The 18383-nt window shown below is 43.0% G+C and overlaps 1 long non-coding RNA gene across 1 annotated transcript; it reads right to left on the bottom strand.

Moving 5' to 3' along the window:
• Positions 1-13733: 13733 nt before the first annotated feature.
• LOC135539018 (uncharacterized) lies at positions 13734-17578 on the bottom strand. Its single transcript, XR_010455535.1, has 2 exons — positions 16919-17578; positions 13734-13981 (listed from the first exon to the last, which is right to left on the bottom strand). It is a non-coding gene; the product is annotated as an uncharacterized LOC135539018 (long non-coding RNA).
• Between the last annotated feature and the right edge of the window lie 805 nt (positions 17579-18383).

An 18383-nucleotide genomic window follows, 5' to 3' on the forward strand; every position in this document is an offset into this window, starting at 1 on the left:
TGTCTGCCTCCCCACACTGCTCAACGCCAGGGAGAGCATTACATCTCCACCCACACACTCAGCCGAACCAACACTCGAGCTTATGAAAACAAACACTAGACTACACACACACACACACACACACACACACACACACACACACACACACACACACACACACACACACACACACACACACACACACACACACACACACACACACACACACACACACACACACACACACACACCATAGGAATCTCACCTTTCTTTGAAGAGGTGTGTGCTTAGACTCAAAGTAAAGCTCAAGAGGCTCTCTTAGATGGAAAAATGTAGGATATCGGCCAACCTTCGGCAGCCTTCAGACTATAAGCGTCATTATTTTCCCAGCCGTTCTATGACATTGTGTGGGGGAGGATAGGATAGCACCATGATTTGGATACCTCTCTGCCGGAATGCCCACTACAGGGGGTCAAAGTGTAAACAAGAACAAACAGCATTCCAACAGAGGCACCTTCTGCTTTGTGCTCCTTAATGAAATGGACTCATGCTCCATGCCTCCCCATGGTAGCGGATTGATATGTACAAATGACAATGAAACAACATGAATGCGACCCACATAGGGAAGTTATCATCATCAAGAAAAATGAACAAACCTCTCCTCTATTGAGAATACCTCATAGCAGGGGTTGATTCCTGTCAAGGTATTTTCCTAAGAGAGTTTTGTATGAAGCATTCAGCCGACAAATTGTGTTGTAAAAGGTTCTCTAAAATTCCAATTGTATTGTTTGAAGGCTTGAAATCGAACAAAGGACGTCAATGCTAGCATGACGTGAAAATCAGCCACAAGACTGAATGCCAGCATGATGTGAACATCAGCCACAAGACTGAATGCCAGCATGATGTGAACATCAGCCACGAGACTGAATGCCAGCATGATGTGAACATCAGCCACGAGACTGAATGCCAGCATGTTGGAGATACAGCATGTACTGTATGTATGTACTTGTACTTCAGCCCAGTGGGTTCCATGACTGGTGAACTTGATTAAAACATCTCTAAGCGGATGAGCAGAAGATTATCAGCCCACTGACATGTTAGCTGCCATTATCACTCCATAGCTGTAGCTACATGATCAAATTAGTCTCTTTCTCATATTCTCAATAAACAAAAGTTAGCACCCTTTGCACATTGGTGGTATTTTGTCATAACAGTTACATTTCTACAGTAGCAATGCTCTGTGGATTCTCTTTCCAGTGGTTACACTTTGCACATAACATGTTTACACTGCAGGATGTTATGCAAAGTGAACCACATTCATCATACCAATGTTCAGTTTATCCCAGGTTCATTTTCTCACATAATTCTAGCTAGTTAGGCTTCTTCACACATTAATTATGCATTCATGACCACACACTGATTCTCCACACAATTTCCCCATGCAGTCCTCAGAGCATGTGTCCGAGGTATACAGTATGTGGTCTTCCTGGCAAATGTTTGGTGAGTGCTTCTCTACAGAGCCCCTGGACAGTACTAGAGAGACTCTACGCTCCCTTGATTCTGGATCATGGAGATGATAGAAATACGATAGTGATGGAGACACTTGAGAATGGCAAATCTTTTCATAGTACACGAGGACCTCATCTGGGATAAGTGAAGAGTCGATGCCAGAGGGGTTTCTCCCCGGCAGGCAAGGCAGCGGCAGGGATCTCCCTAACGCATTATCCACCAGAAGTGGCCCTCCATATTTGCCGTAGATTCTCAGAGAATCACTTCTATTTATCATCCGCCACCCAGGGAGAAGCTTGGCAGCTATAAAGCACAGAGTGGCTTGCAGGTGGGAAAACTCCCCGGCGGTACAGTTTCTACTGTGTGTAAAGTACGCTGCGCTACATCCGGAGGATGTGCGGAAGTGTTCGCGGTAGTATAAAAAAAAAGTCCAACGGGGTGTGTTTCTCGAGACATGACAGCGTGTAGGTAGAGGAACATATGGATGCGGAACAAACAACAGCATGACGCGGAGGCTTTGACCTTGGCGAGGCAGGCTGGCGCTGCTGCAGGAGGCCCACGTTGCTGACAGGTGCCACACAGCCTGGTACAGCGCCTTGTTTCGTCTTCCCCCCCGCACTCACGCACACGTCCAGAACACAATACTGTATGTCCCAATCAGGTATGCCGCACTACATGGGCTGCATTCCAAACTTGGATTCTGTATTAAACATACTCCTTAGACAACGGCCTATCTTTGATTGATGGGATAACAGAAAAGAGTGGGACCTTTAATAGCTCATTTGTTATGTAAAGACCCATCCCCGAATTTCAACTTGATGTATGTGAGAGCATTCTACGGCCGGTCACGTCGACTTCAAACGTACTGAATCGGATTCATTTGGCAATCACAGTGATACAGAATGTATTCACACCCCTGGACCTTTTCCACATTTGTTGACTTTCAAAGTAGGATTACAATGGATTTAATTGTCAACAATTTAGAAAAGATTCTCAGTGTTAGTCAATACATGTTAGAATCACCTTTGGCAGTGATTACAGCTGTGAGTCTTTCTGGATAAGTCTCTAAGAGCTTTACACACCTGGATTGTGCAACATTTGCCCATTTATTATTTTCAAAATTCGGTTAAATTGGTTGTTGATCATTACTAGACAACCATTTCATGCCTTGCCATAGTTTTTCAAGCAGATTTAAGTAAAACCTATATCTCAACCACTCAGGAACATTCACTGTCTTCTTGGTAAGCCACTCTAGTGTAGATTTGGCCTCATGTTTTTGGTTATTGTCTTGCTAAAAGGTGAATTTATCTCCCAGTGCATGAAAAGCAGACTGAAACAGGTTTTCCTAAATTTGTTTGCCTGTGCTTAGCTCCATAATGTTTATTTTTTATCCCTCAAAACTCCCTAGTTCTTAACGATTAGAAGTATACCCATAACATGATGCAGCCACTACTATGCTTGAAAATATAGAGAGTGGTACTCAGTAATGTGTTGAATTGGATTTGCCCAAACATAACACCATGTATTCAGGACATGCTCAGTTTTCTCCTATCACAGCCACTAAACTCTAACTGTTTTAAAGTCACCATTGACGTCATGGTGAAATCCATGAGAAGTTTCCTTCCTCTTCGGCAACAGAGTTGGAAAGGACGTCTCTATCTTTGTAGGTACTGGGTGTATTGATACAAAGTGTAATTAATAACTTCACCATGCTCAAAGGGATATTCAATGTCTCCTTTTTTTTAACCCATCTACCAATAGGTGCCCTTCTTTGAGAGGAATTGGAAAATCTCCCTTGTCTTTGTGGTTGAATCTGTGTAGTCATTCAACAATCATGTTAAACACTATTATTGTACACAGAGTGAGTCCATGCAACTTATTATGTGACTTGTTAAGCACATTTGTACTCCTGAACTTATCCCATAACAAATGGGTTGAATAATTATTGACTCCAGACATTTCAGCTTTACAATCTTAATGAATTAGATTTTGTTTTTAAACAAATCATAATTCCACTTTGACATTATGGGTTATTGGGTGTAGGCCAGTGACAAAACATCTCAATGTAATTATTTTTTTAAATCCAGGCTGTAATAAAACAAAAATGTAGTCAAGGGGTGTGAATACTTTTTAAGGGCACTGTATGTCTTATACAGTGTTGTCAGACATACGGTCGGCTAAAGATAGCTAGCTGATGAACATACGGCACAGAGCAGTACAGTGCAGTGTCAAGGGTAGAGGTCTATCCTGCAGCAAACCTTTTCTGTTTAGACAGGTGTTGCATGTGTGTTGTGCAAGCCCTCAGGCAGCTGGGTAATTACCCAGCCCTGTGATGCCTTGAATCCATTTTGGGACGCCTAACAGTTTTTTCTGATTCACTAAAAAGTGTTCAAAGGCTAACAAGAGGATTTTTTTAGTTGAAAATGCCACGTTCAAAACCTCCAGACCTTCTGGTGTCTGCAATTTCAATTCCATCCCCAGTCCATTTAGCTGAGCACAGATGACTTCCAATATAACTCCCCAAAATGAGGCGAGAAAATACATTTTTTAGACCCATTCAAAATGGCTTGCCCAGCAAAAGGCTGATTTGATTAGCCTTCCAGAGTAATATTGTAAGTACTGCCTTCTCTGGGGACAGGGAGGTTTATGCCAGAGAGAGACCCAGATGACCCAGAGTGCCATCCAACGTGTGAAACCCTCAGCTTCTCTTTAAAATGGCTGCAGGGCAGCTCCCATCATGTCATCACATTCAGGCAGACTTCGTCGTGCCGTGGCCAAGTGGTGTGTCATTGTCCTTTGGCTTTTGTCCTCTTTCCCCCGAACCATCTCATTAAATGAATTAGCCAGCTTCATTCATCCAAATTACCGGGTACTATAAAAAGTACATGAGCGACAGACAACCTTGGGTGAATATGCTACTACCCTATAGCTAGTTATTTATTTAATTCCAAGCGTATACTTATCTCTCCTCCTACTTTATCGGATATTTGAAACTGAGCTTTCATAAAGTTTCCTTATGATAGGGGCGTCATTCGTTGCAAGGTTTCATTGTGATAGGGGCGTCATTCGTTGCAAGGTTTCATTGTGATAGGGGTGCCATTCTTTGCAAGGTTTCATTGTGATAGGGGCACCATTCGTTGCAAGGTTTCATTGTGATAGGGGCGCCATTCTTTGCAAGGTTTCATTGTGATAGGGGCGCCATTCTTTGCAGGGCCTTGAAGAGGCCTCTCTACCGTATAGGGCCTCTTTATGAAACATTCTACTTCGTCGACATAAAGATGATCATTCGCCAGTGAAATAATGCGTCTGATGAGAACCATTATTCCTAATTTAAGACCATCCATTATATTTCACAAGCACGGCAGTCCATTTGCAAACATGTAGTGTATAAGCTCATATACCGCCCATTCTCACCTTCTGGTCTGTAGGTGTCCACCGTAACCTTTTTATATTGCCAATTGACTCGGATACTTTTTACAAGCGACATGGCCTTGACGAGTCCTGACAGTCACTTTGACTTGTCCATTGTGTATTGAGTATGAGGATGTCTGGCCTGTATGCGATGAGCATCGGAGGCAGCCAGCCCAGCATCGGACCATAAACTACACGCCTGTCAATGAGACACACTGGCTTGTTTGTCCCTCCCTGTCTGTAAGCACTCAAAGTCACGACAGGCTCGTTAAGCATGTCATGTTGACGCCTTCATAAGGAGATGGCTCAATATTTATCGAACGGAGAAAGAGGAGCGGCCTATAATGTCCGTCTTCCTGCAGAATTATAGCTAGTAACTGGTCGGTTCGATGGAGAGAGAGAGAGAGAGCAGGGATAATCAGTCCTCTGTCCGATGACTGGCCCTACACACCCTGTCCGCCTCCTGCCTTTCCTATTCATTTTTGGGGTTTGGGGGCAGAGACTTATCTACAATTTCAGGACTTAATTGAATGTTGGAAATTAAACATGTGTCTGCCCAAGGCATGGTGACAGCTCCAGAAAGCACAGACACATTGAGTAGGCTCCGAGAGATTATGACAATGAAAGGAGGGGGAAGAAGAAATTGAGACAAATCCTATCTAGTTGTCGGTTTTAAATCAGAGAGACGTTGCCGGAAATAATGAACATTTGGGTAAGTCACACAAACATTTCCGAGGGCGGAAGATAAAAAACTTTCACTCAACTAAAATGAGTGCTTTTATTTCAATTACAAAATGACGGCATCATTTATAGTAAGTTATTGATCGCCTCAAACAATATTTAAAAAAGTAGACATGGTAATTAAAACATGTTAAAAAAACGTTATGAATGAAACTCAGACGGATATTCTTTGTAACATGTATGGTAAGTAGTTTCTAACTTCTTACTGTCTTTCATGATGAACTTTTTATAAGAACAGTGCATTCAGAAAGTATTCAGACCCTTTCACTTTTTCCACATTTTGTTACGTTACAGCCTTATTCTAAAATGTATTAAATGTACGTGTTTCCCCCTCATCAATCTACACACACAAATGTATTCAAAATAAAAAACTGAAATATAACATTACATAAGTATTCAAGACCCTTTACTCAATACTTTGTCGAAGCACCTTTGGCAGCAATTACAGCCTCAAGTCTTCTTGGGTATGATGCTACAAGCTTGGCACACTTGTATTTTGGGAGTTTCTCACATTCTTCTCTGCAGATCCTCTCAAGCTCTGTCAGGTTGGATGCGGAGCGTCGCTGCATAGCTATTTTCAGGTCTCTCCAGAGATGTTCGATCGGGTTCAAGTCTGCACTCTGGCTGGGCCACTCAAGAACATTCAGAGACTTGTCCCAAAGCTAGATTTCATCAAGGAGCACTCTGTCCTTTGCTCCGTTCATCTTTACCTTGATCATGACTAATCTCCCAGTCCCTGCCACTGAAAAACATCCCTACAGCATGATGCTGCCACCACCATGCTTCACCGTAAGGATGGTGCTAGGTTTCCTCCAGACGTGACGCTTGGCATTCAGGCCAAAGAGTTCAATCTTGGTTTCATCAGACCAGAGAATCTTGTCTGAGTCCTTTAGGTGCCTTTTGGCAAACTCCATGTGTGGTGTCATTTGCCTTTTTCCGAGGAGTGGCTTCCCTCTTGTAATGTTTGTCGTAGGTGGAAGAAGGTGAAGAGGACCAAGGTGCAGCGTGGTACGTGTTCATGGTAAATTTAATAAAGAAACTGAACACTAGAACAAAAAAACAACAAAGCGGAACAAACAAAACAGTTCTGTCTGGTGCAGACACACAAAGACAGAAAACAACTACCCACAAACACCAGGTGGGAACAGGCTACCTAAGTATCAGAGGCAGAGGCAGCTGTCAATCGTTGTCTCTGATTGAGAACCATACCAGGCCAAACACATAGAAATACAAACATAGAACAAAACATAGAATACCCACCCACATCACACCCCGACCAAACTAAAAAATAGAAACATGCAAGCAATCTACAGTCAGGGCGTGACACCTCTGGCCACTCTACCGTAAAGGCTTGATTGGTGGAGTGTTGCAGAGACGGTTGTCCTTCTGGAATGTTCCCCCATCTCCACAGAGGAACTCTGGAGCTCTGTCAGAGGGACCATCGGGTTCTGGGTCACCTCCCTGGTCCTTCTCTCCCAATTGCTCAGTTTGGCCATGCAGCCAGCTCTAGGAAGAGTCTTGGTGGTTCCGTAGTTTTTCCATTTAAGAATGATGGAGACCAATGTGTTTTTGGGGACCTTTAAAACCTGTTAGAGATCGTGCTACTTTTTTCAAAATTCTGTTAAAAATCGCGCAACATTTCAACGTCCTGCTACTCATGCCAGGAATATAGTATATGCATATGATTAGTATGTGTGCATAGAAAACACTCTGAAGTTTCTAGAACTGGTTCAATGGTGTCTGTGACTATAACAGAACGAGTTCCGTTGTCAAAATCGCAAGAAAACCTCATCACAAAATCTACAAAGAAAAATCCATCCGCCAGTGTTTGTATTGTCTAAGGCTTGTCATAAATGATGGAACTGTGCTTGTAATTCCTACAGATTCCACACGATGTCGCCAGTGTTGTGATTACCAGGGCCCTTTTTCCTTGGTTAGATTCGTCACTAGCACATCCTGTCTTCAGGTGCGCAACTGAAAAAAATGTCCGTGAGGAACTGCACTTCGTTTTGTAAACGTCTAGTTAGTGAATACAGATTGCTCCGTGATCAATTTGATCGTTTATTAATGTTTACTAATACCTAAACTTGGATTACAGAAGTAGGTTGAAGTGTTTTGTCAAAGTTTATAGGCAACTTTATGAATTTTTAAAAATTACGTTGCGTTGGGAAAGGTGCCTTTTTACATGGATTTCACGGTGTTCATAAATGGACATTTTGGGTATATATGGACCGATTTAATCGAAAAAAAAGACCCAATTGTGATGTTTATGTGACATATAGGAGTGCCAACAAAGAATCTCGTCAAAGGTAATGAATGTTTTATATTTTATTTCTGCGTTTTGGGTAGTGCCGGCTACACTAATTCCTTTGTTTACGTTCCCTTTGTGTGTTTCTGGGGCTGCATGCTATCGGATAATAGCTTCTCATGCTTTCGCCGAAAAGCATTTTACAAATCTGACATGTTGGCTATATTCACAACGAGTGTGGCTTGAATTGAGTACCCTGCATGTGAATTTTAATGAAAGTTAGAGTTTTAACGAGTACAATTAGTTGGCGCTCTGGAATTTCCGCTGATGTGGTTCCTGTACAGGAACAAACTCCTGAAGTTGTTTAATGCTGCAGACATTTTTGGTACCCTTCCCCAGATCTGTGCCTTGACACAATCCTGTCTCAGAGCTCTACGGACAATGCCTTCAACCTCATGGCTTGGCTTTTGCTCTGACATGCACTATCAACTGTGGGACATATATAGACAGGTGTGTGCCTTTACAAATCATGTCCAGTCAATTGAATTTACCACAAGGGAGCTCCAATCAAGTTGTAGAAACATCCCAAGGACCATCAATGGAAACAGGATGCACCAGAGCTCATAGCAAAGGGTCTGAATACTTACGTAAATAAGGTATCTGTTTTGTTATTTTTAATAAATGTGCAAAACAAAATCTAAAAAACAGTCTTTGCTTTTTCTTTATGGGTATTGTGTGTAGATTGATGAGTGACAAATATATATACCATTTTAGAATAAAGCTGTAACGTAACAAAATGTGTAAAAAGTCAAGGAGTCTGAATACTTTCTGAATGCACTGGAGATAGCTGAGCTACAAATCACAGAAAAAAATGTGGCAGTAAATCCAGACTTCAATATGTCTGGGACAGGGCCCATAGAGAACACTTTAGTGAGAGAGAACAAGGGAATCAGTCTAGCCTGGACACGCTCCTCTGGACAGATGATGTCAATTATCACTCCAGGCTAATTATAAAATACATAGCAGATAGGCTGCTTCAGTGGCAGGCAGATCTCTTCGTGCCAGAACAATGTTCACACATTCATCTTGTGGAGGAAATCCCCCATGGTGTAACGACGCTTTGCCTCGAATGGTAATGCCAATAATGAGGGGACAATATAAGAGAAGATATTAATTGAATTATGGAAATGAGACGTGACATTTTTTATCTTCTGGGCTCCCCCAAAGAGCACATTCCGCATATCTCAATAGAGTTTTCTCTCTGATTTGCACAGTAATGTCTCTGCGTGTGAAGTTGGCAGGGGGTTTGGGCTGGTATGCTGGCCTAAAATTAGGCGATGTGCCATAGAGGAGGAACGGGGGAGGAGGAGGGTACAAGGCTGTAATTACAAGGATCTGTGCCCCTGTCGGGACAGCCCCGATCGAATCTGGGCAGGCTGGGAACACTGTGCTGTAATAATGACATACTGGAGCTCTGTCAGTGTTCCTGGAGCACAGCCAGGAACTCCTACCAACAGCACAGATGATGTAAACAGAGATAAATAATACAATAAAATAAACATAAAAACTGCTGTTGTTTTTGACAACAACATCAAGCTTAACCAGTCATGAATGCAGAGTTGTTGACCCTGAGTGATGCACATCTTCTTTGGCGCCTCACCTGCTTTCATAGCCTACTTGATGTACCACGTCATGGTTTTTGCCTCGTTTGGTTTAACACACACACACACACATTCAACCACCAATGGCATGTTACGTAACCTTTGCAGGTGGCCCGTTAAATAGCACAGTGCATCATAGAAATCTCCCTGGGATCCACAGAACAGCTTCTGCCTGGACAGATGCTGGGCTAGTGACTCATCCCTGTCTCTTGTCTGTGTGATTGTAATGATTATATTAAAACCCTCCATGTCTCCTCGACGTGGAGATAATATGCACATGGCACCACCCCAAGTCTGAAAATAGTGTCACTAATGACAACAACAGCAGCGCAGCAGTGGTGTGGTGAGGGGTGATAAGACAACGGAGGGAAGGAGGCGAAGAGGCTTTGCAAAAAAACAGTCACATCGTGAGAGGACGTCGACACAGAGGGCCTGTACCGCGGGCCGCTGCCCGCCTCTCAGCCCAGCGGAACTCTCCCAACTCCCAGATCAAAGCTCGAACACGCTCCAGAAATCTCCTCTGCTCTCTCTCTCTCTCTGTCTGTTAGGAGAATAATTGCATAAGTGGTTTCAGCTTTCTGAATTTATCTCCCACAAGCCAACTTGTTTCCTCTTCTTTCTCTCTTCTTGCGTCTTGCTTCACTCTCCCCTGTCTTTCTTGCCTTTACTCTTCTCTTGCATCTTCATCCATGTCTATAGCCCTCAGATTTGCCACAGAGCTAAACCCGAGAGATACGCATGACAGACGGGAGAGAGAGATGAGGACAGGGCCGAGGGCAGGTTTTCGAGTGTCTGTTCTCTAAAGATGACATTCTCCAACACAATCTCAAGAGCGGGTCTCTTGCCATTTTATGTTTCATTGCTGACCATGGTTATCGTCAACGTTTATCTTTCCAATTTTGTTATGATTAAAATAGCACAACGCAAACCCCTGCTATGATGCAAGTTGACACAATGACACTCTCCCACCCATCCACTTACCAAATGTCTTGGTAAACTGCTCATTAAGACATCCCTGTGGCAAAGCACTGGGTGGATCAATGAAGGGAAAATCCAGCCTGACGGGCTGAGATGATACTGGCCTCTCCCGGAAAGTGGCCCGGTCCCCTGCTCACCCACCGGCTGTCAATCTGAAGAGTACCTCATCCACACTCCCTCCAAAAACACTACAGCCACCCAGCAAGAGCCCTAAACCTTGCCAACCCCAGGACCAGTAAGGGAGGAGAGGGGAGGAGAAAGGAAGGTGGGGGGGAGGGGACCAATTCCCATGTGGCCTTTGTTGTTGTTGTCGTCAATATGGGAGATGAGCACATCGATGTGGAAATAGTCCGCTAGAAGGTACAGTGAAAGCGAAGGTTGCCGGCATTGAGTAGTTGCACGATTAACTGTGTAGATATTACGCGCAAATGAAACGTGACCGCACAAACACACGCACTCACACACAAACGGCCCCATACTCAAAACTCTGAGAGCGCTGGAGAGTCATGTTGCCTTGGCAGGACGGCTGTAGTGGCAGATGGACTGTGCTGATTCCTTGTCCCCTATGGTTTCCCTGGTAGTGCCAGGCAGAAGGGATGATCTTTCTGCCTGTAAGCCAGTCTAAAACGTCTCATGTCGGGCTTCAGAAAGCAAGGAAACATCCCTTGACGACTCTCCTCATCCAAAGCTACTGTCTGCTCATCTCTTTGACTTAATAGAAAAAAAAGATTGTTTTGCAACATATAAACACTCTAAATAATTTGATTTCCCAAAGGCAAAAAGCAACCTGCGCGGAACCTTTAATTTGATCCAATATACACTTAACAATTTTAATAAATGGTTGAGGGAAATTCAAATCGAAAGCCTTCCAATAACTCACTAATTGTCCAACTGGCCCTTAGCTGACATAAACAATTGGTGTGATGCACTCAGTGACAGGTGAGTTTTCTTGTACTTTTAAAATGCTTCTATTGTGTCAGTTCTCTCACTATATGCCGTGAGACATTAAATATTCCTCTTGGTAATCTCTCCTGTGTGATAGCACTGATTGGATCATTAATGTCTCATTCCATTTTTTCATTCACAGCTATGACAGGACATTCACGCTGAAGAGCAGACATTAGGCATATCGTTGTCAGAGAGCAGTGACGGCCCGTTAAGTTCCTCAAGGGTAGCTGGCTTCTTATTAAGTACTTATTCTATTAAGGTTACTTACATTCCTCAAAAGAACCAGACTTCAGTCAATCCAGCCAATATCCCAGTTGAATGATTTGGCCCCTGATTCCTGCGGGACTTATACCCTGAAGACTCAGAGCCACTGTACTCAAGAGCTAAAAATCTATACAAAGACAATAATCTAGTACACCTATTGCATTTGACTTGTCAAACGATGACAAATGTGTCCTTACACAACATGGGAAAATATCAACGCTGCTACCATTTTTCCAAATGAGGACTATATTTTCTCCGCCAGCAGGGTGTCAATGTGGTTATAATGACATTCACCTCGGAATGAACCTGCCTCGATTTCCGACTGAAGGAGAGATTGACTGGCAAAAGGAGACCATTATATGTAACTCCTCAGTCCTCAAGACAAGAATGTCAGTCCATTTGATTTAATAGCATTCTGTTTCACATTGTTCCAGTATTCCACACATTGATGTTTACTCCCTTTGAAGCGGGCTAGAACAGGTACCGGGGACAAAAAAATATATAGAGTGGTCGCTGTCACTGCTCACTTCAAAAGAGCCATTTCGAGCATCAATCAAGGGTTTGCGTGATTCAACATGATTTTGACACAGCCACTGGCTGTGTCAAAACCCTGTGATTTTTGGACCGGCTGGTGAAAGATGAATCTGTATTGATTTGCCAAGTTCGTCTGAGGTTGTAAATCATCGGGAGATACTATTCTTCACAAAGTGGGCTACAATGTTGTGAGAGACAGAATGCTATGGAATCTCGCTATCCTCCATCCATGTCAATTTGATCAAACTACAAACGTAGACGGTGGAAACAGTAGGTTAAAAACTGACTTCCTAGGCATAGTTATGTGCTACATTTGTATATGTGCACTAGATGAACATACTTTATATTCAACTGGATTGTAGATTAAAATGGTAAACTTCACCATATGATAAATCTGTGTTCTATACCAAAACCCAACAACTTAACGGCTAAAGAGTTGTGATTTCTAATGATTAATCTATACTGAGCAACAAATAAACAATTTTACTGAGTTACAGTTCATAAGAAAATCAGTCAATTTAAATAAATAAATTAGGTCCTAATCTATGGGCTGGCCTAGAAGGGCCCACCCACTTTGAAGCCAGACCCAGCCAATCAGAATGAGTTTTTCCCCACAAAAGGGCTTTATTACAGACAGAAATACTCCTCAATTTCATCAACTGTCCAGGTGGCTGGTCTCAGATGTTTCCGCAGGTGAAGAAGCCGGATGTGGAGGTCCTGGGCTGGCGTGGTTACAAGTGGTCTGCAGTTGTGAGGCCGGTTGGATTTACTGCCAAAATCTCTAAAACAACGTTGGAGGCGGCTTATGATAGAGAAATTAATATCCAATTCTCTGACAACATCTCTGGTGGACATTCCTGCAGTCAGCATGTCAATTGCATGCTCCCTCAAAACTTTAGACATCTGTGACATTGTGTTGTGTGACGAATTTGCATATTTTAGAGTGGCCTTTTATTGTCCCCAGCAGGAGGTGTAATGGTGTAATGATCATGCTGTTTAATCAGCTTATTGATATGCCACACCTGTCAGGTGGACGGATTCACTTGGCAATTGAGAAATGCTCACTAACAGGGATGCAAAAGATTTTTGCATAAAATTTGAGAGAAATAAGCTTTTTGTGCATATGGAACATTTCTGGGATTTTTTATTTAAGATCATGAAACATGTATATTTTTGTTCAGTATATGTTGATCAAACATGTTGTTCAACATCTAATCAATCAAAGTCATCATGAAAGAAAATACTTCAAACATAAAATAAAAATCCCACACTCCCTACTCCCCAGTGTGGCTAAAAGTGTACTGTGGGCATGAGAGCCGTGGGCGATGCAACGCATGGGCTGATCAATAGTCTTTAGGGAAGTGATCACTGCTGCTACCTCGCTTTCTAACCAAGGTGCATGAATTGAGGTGCAAACTGAAGGAGAGTGGAGATTCAGCAACACTAGTAGGACAATGGAATTCAATAAAAAAAGTTTCTTTTGCTCAAAGGAGAACAATGGTCTTTGTTGAGGCTCAGATTGGAGATCCTTTAGTGATCTCCAATGAGCAGCACATTTGGCCAGGACTATGATGGCTCTAGGGGGCAAAGTAGCACACAAGGTAACAAGCTCATCTCCCAACACGTCACACCCAGTTTCCTCCATCCAGTCAGAAGGTTCTGAAGGTTGAATCTACCAAGACCCAAAATAAATCCCTCCAGACTGTCCCTATGGAGATAAAGAGAGAGAGAAAGAGCACGAGAGAGAGAGCACGAGACAGTGAGATAGATGAAGTGAGAGAGGAAAAAAGAGAGTCAGAGAGACTCAAAGGTTGTTACTGGCCAGGGGGTATTGTGGAACTGTGAAAGGTATTAGCGCATTGGGAGAAATCTACCAATATTATGCCATCTGCCAGCAGATGCCGAAAACATCTTCCTCTTATCACCTAATCCAATTCCTGCTTGTGCAGGTGTTTCCCTGAGCGTGTCTGTGAAAAATGCCAGAATTGAGCTGGATCAATTCTCTCTTAGTGTTCATCTTGGCTCTGTGATCTTTGGAAAGTGGTTCGTGTATTTTACAAGAGAGCAGAGGAAACAACTCTTTCAGTGGAGTTTCGACAGCGCTTATGACTGCATATTCAGTCCGAAATTGATAGCTTTTTTTTCCGATGCTGAAGCCTGTCCATAGCACACATCCCTTTTTCATGGCTGAAAGTGAGGCTTTAAATGGAGAAATTATAGACTCGAGGAGAGCCCCTTCTTATCGACTGATTATAATCACCATTAGCCAACATTCTGCAGATGTAGGCTATCAGTTAACTGACTTTGTTCGGCTGGTCTTAAGCAGGCCCTCAACAGTTTTGGATATTTATAATAAAAGAAAAAACCCACTCTGAGCAATATAGTATAATCTACAGTGAATAGAGCCATCTGCTTGGAGACAAAACAGTAATTATATAACAATTATGAATTGAATGTGTATTGTGTAACAACATGATTGGACATTATTTATGAAACAGGCGTTTGAGAGGGAGGCATGTGATGTATTTTGACTTAAACAGACTGTGAAAAGGGGCTAGACCTCACTGACGCACGCATGCATGGACACACACACACACACACACACACACACACACACACACACACACACACACACACACACACACACACACACACACAACACACACACACACACACACACACACACACACACACACAGTTCAGGAGTTGTTTGGAAGGAAACACACTCTGCCTAAGTGAGATAGCTTGAGATAGCTAGAGGGAAAGCTCAGAGGGACGTTGTTGGAACACAATGGTGTTTTAGAGTTTCAAGTTTTATATAACATTTCCTGAGGGATGGTCATGATGGTTAGACTGACATTATTGTGACACAGCACGAGAAGAGAAGAGAAGAGGGATGTTGGCTTGATGGTGACATGTACAGTGTCTGTCTGAGCAGCCCTGCCTCAGTGGGGACACGGTCGGGATTGGGGGACTAATCCTATCTTGCTTCACAGAGTGTTTAAACAGATGGGCCCGGCTGCTGTGAAAGCCTCACTCACAGATTGCCTTGGAAACCGTTTGAAAAGAGAAAAGAACAAGTGAAAGAGAGTGAAAAGTAATAGATGTCCTGGGTGGCTAACTCTCTGTGGCGGTGTTGCTAGAGCCAATCAGAAATATGTATAAGATAAAGTTATGTATGACAGAATATGTGCACAGAAATGTGATGGTTATGCCACTGGTTCCAGGTTTGTGGTTATTTTACTTCTATAGCTTTTGTTCTGCGCTAAAGTCCCTGTATCCTCGAGAATGTAGGTTTTAGAGTATGCCCAATAACAGAACTATGCATATTGACATGTCAACTAAGACTTGGTGTCCTTACTTAAGACTTAATGTGTCGTAATGATACTTGTGATAATGAATTTACAAGGACATTTTCCAGTCAGCAGTCATCAATCAAGCTCTACAGAAATGTGGGCTCAAAGAATCCTTAAGAGTCTAAACGACACACCCGTGCGTCAATCTTATGAACACAATACCAAAAAATGCCCATCTGTCGGTATAAGCGAGTTTAAGTGACGTGTGTTTTTTTTTGTGTGGCCTGTCGGAATCCCCTACATCAGCCTATGTCGCCCTTCCGCATCGGTGGTGGAAAGTGGCAGTGCCACAGCGCTGTTTGCCAGGCCAGATAGGACCACTCTAGGAAAAGATGCTACTTCTCACGAACACAATGGCATTCTCCCTTTTCCACTACAACCCCCACAAGTGTCATGGGACTCGAAGGTAACCCATACTAAAAACGAATGGAAGTGCTGTGCGGAGATAGTTTTGTGCCTTCTAGATATAGGACAGGCACTTCAAAAACCTTCTTTCTCAATGCGTTTCTATTGGCTGTAGCAGCAAAGGCCAAATTCAATATTTTATCAAATAAATTGAAATTTTGTTTGTTGTTGATGTACCTAAATGGGATCTAAAATTCTAGATGAAATAGTAGAGCACCCCTCACTCCAGCCGCTTAGACTTTTAGAGGCTAAAGAAGAATTTGCTTTTATTAATGTGCAAATTTCTGCAAGCATTCCAAATGTTGTCGTCAGGAACATACTGGTTCAGAGAGATAAACAAATGGACTGCATTAATAGTGGCAACTGCTGCACAAGGGACAAGGCCACCACACTGATACTGGAAAACAGAGAAAGTAGAGCTGCGAGCAGCAATTCAAGGCTACAAGCAGATAAGAGTTTAAGTGTTATTCAAATCATTTGAAATGTTGGAAAGCTTTCTTTTTTAGAGATGCATTTGTTCTGCAAAAATGTTGACATTTGCACCCTGTTTTTGATTCCAAATGCTTGCTACAGAGTCACCATGTTTTCAATCAACACCATATTGTCTGTGTGGGTGTGGCATGTGGCCTACTAGCTTCATAAATAAAGAACTACAATATGTGTGAAGTTATTATGAAACAAATACATAAAAAAGGCAGATGTTGGTTGAACAACGATACAAAAAAATTGTTGGAGTTTGGGCAGCTTCATTGCTAGGCACTCAGAAATCCCACATTGGTATCTACAAAAGAGCACTCAACAACTAACTTTTGATTTAATATTCGATCAATGCTCATAGAAACAAAACAAAGACTATTTCAAATACTTTGAATTCTTCTCCATACCTGAGTGACTCATGCCAAAGGAAAAGAAAACAGTGAATCTCTGTCTTTCACCTGACTGGGGAGAGGTTTGCTGTGTTTTTGTTTCTCTTTCTCCATTTCTACCCGGAGCACTCTGTTCTCTTCATTCTCTCCGTTTCTCTCCATTCTCTCTGTTCAGAAAGGGCTTGGGTTTTTCATCTCCTGTCCACAACACTGCGGTCTCGTTGTCTCCCTGATGGGGGAAATGTTTGGTCTTCCAGTTTTATCCTTTCATAACCAAGCACTTCTTCCTAGCTCCATTATCACAAATACCTTCTGTTCAGTTCTGAGAAAACCTGACATGGGGGGGCTTTCCATTCTTGCATTGTGTAAAAGGTGTTACCATAATGCCTGGTGCCGTTTATGTGGTCGTGAATACAGGGACGTTCACGCAGAACAAAAGCTATAGAAGTAAAATAACCACAAACCTATTGAGGACATGAAAAGAACATCCTGTCCACGAAAACAAAACACAAACGAGGCATATATGTCAGCTACTCCAATAATCCCAGAACGCTAGAGACAGGGAGTGGCACATGAGAGAGAGAGGAGGAGGGGGGGGTTGGACATAGTGTGAAAAAGGGAGAGAAACAGAGAGAGGGAGGGATGAGAGAGAGAGAGAGAGAGAGAGAGAGGAGGAGGAGGGGGGGTGGACAGAGTGCGAGAAAGGGAGAGAAACAGAGAGAGTGAGAGAGAGAGGGCGAGCCGACAGAAGCTCTGGCTGTGAGGGACGTGGTTGGCATGGCGCGCTTAGCGCTTTGACACCTCGTTACGGTCTGCCGTGACACTGACACGTCACAGGAGGAAGACGGAGAGAGAGGATAGAGGGAGAGGAGGGGGTCCTATCAGAGCTCCCAGGCTCACAGGCCTGGCATGTGGAGGATGGAAGACAGAGGATGCCCCCACCAGCAGGGCAATCAAGCTCAACAGATGGCGCCGGCGTCTGGGAGCCTGAGACTGTATACGCCCAGCTAGAGCAGGGCTGATGACAGAGACGCATAGGACCTATCTGAGCATCATATGAGGCACATACAGGCACGTGTGTTTGTGTGTGTGCGACAGTGTTTTACAGTGTGTGTGTGTGTGCAACAGTGTCTGTTAGTGTGTGGGTGTAGCCGACCTGGGGCTTACACACTGTCGGCCAGAAAATTGCAAACGCAAATGTGATTTAATTAGCTCGTTTAAAAAAAATTACTACAAATCACACCTACTTCAAATGGTGAAGATTTTGTGTGTCACTGCTAATTCTTCCAATTGACATTCACGAATTCAGTCTTATGCTTATGGTAAAAATATGACCGTTGCTTCCATTTATCTTTTTTTATTCACAAATAAAAAGTGCGAGGGGTCTAGTGAGTTGGGCGTAAACTAAGTAACGTTTTGAATGAAGTAGGAAAGGTACACTTACACACACACACACACACACACACACACACACACACACACA

Source organism: Oncorhynchus masou, unplaced genomic scaffold, assembly GCF_036934945.1.
Source record: "Oncorhynchus masou masou isolate Uvic2021 unplaced genomic scaffold, UVic_Omas_1.1 unplaced_scaffold_5___fragment_2___debris, whole genome shotgun sequence".
Taxonomy (NCBI): domain Eukaryota; kingdom Metazoa; phylum Chordata; class Actinopteri; order Salmoniformes; family Salmonidae; genus Oncorhynchus; species Oncorhynchus masou.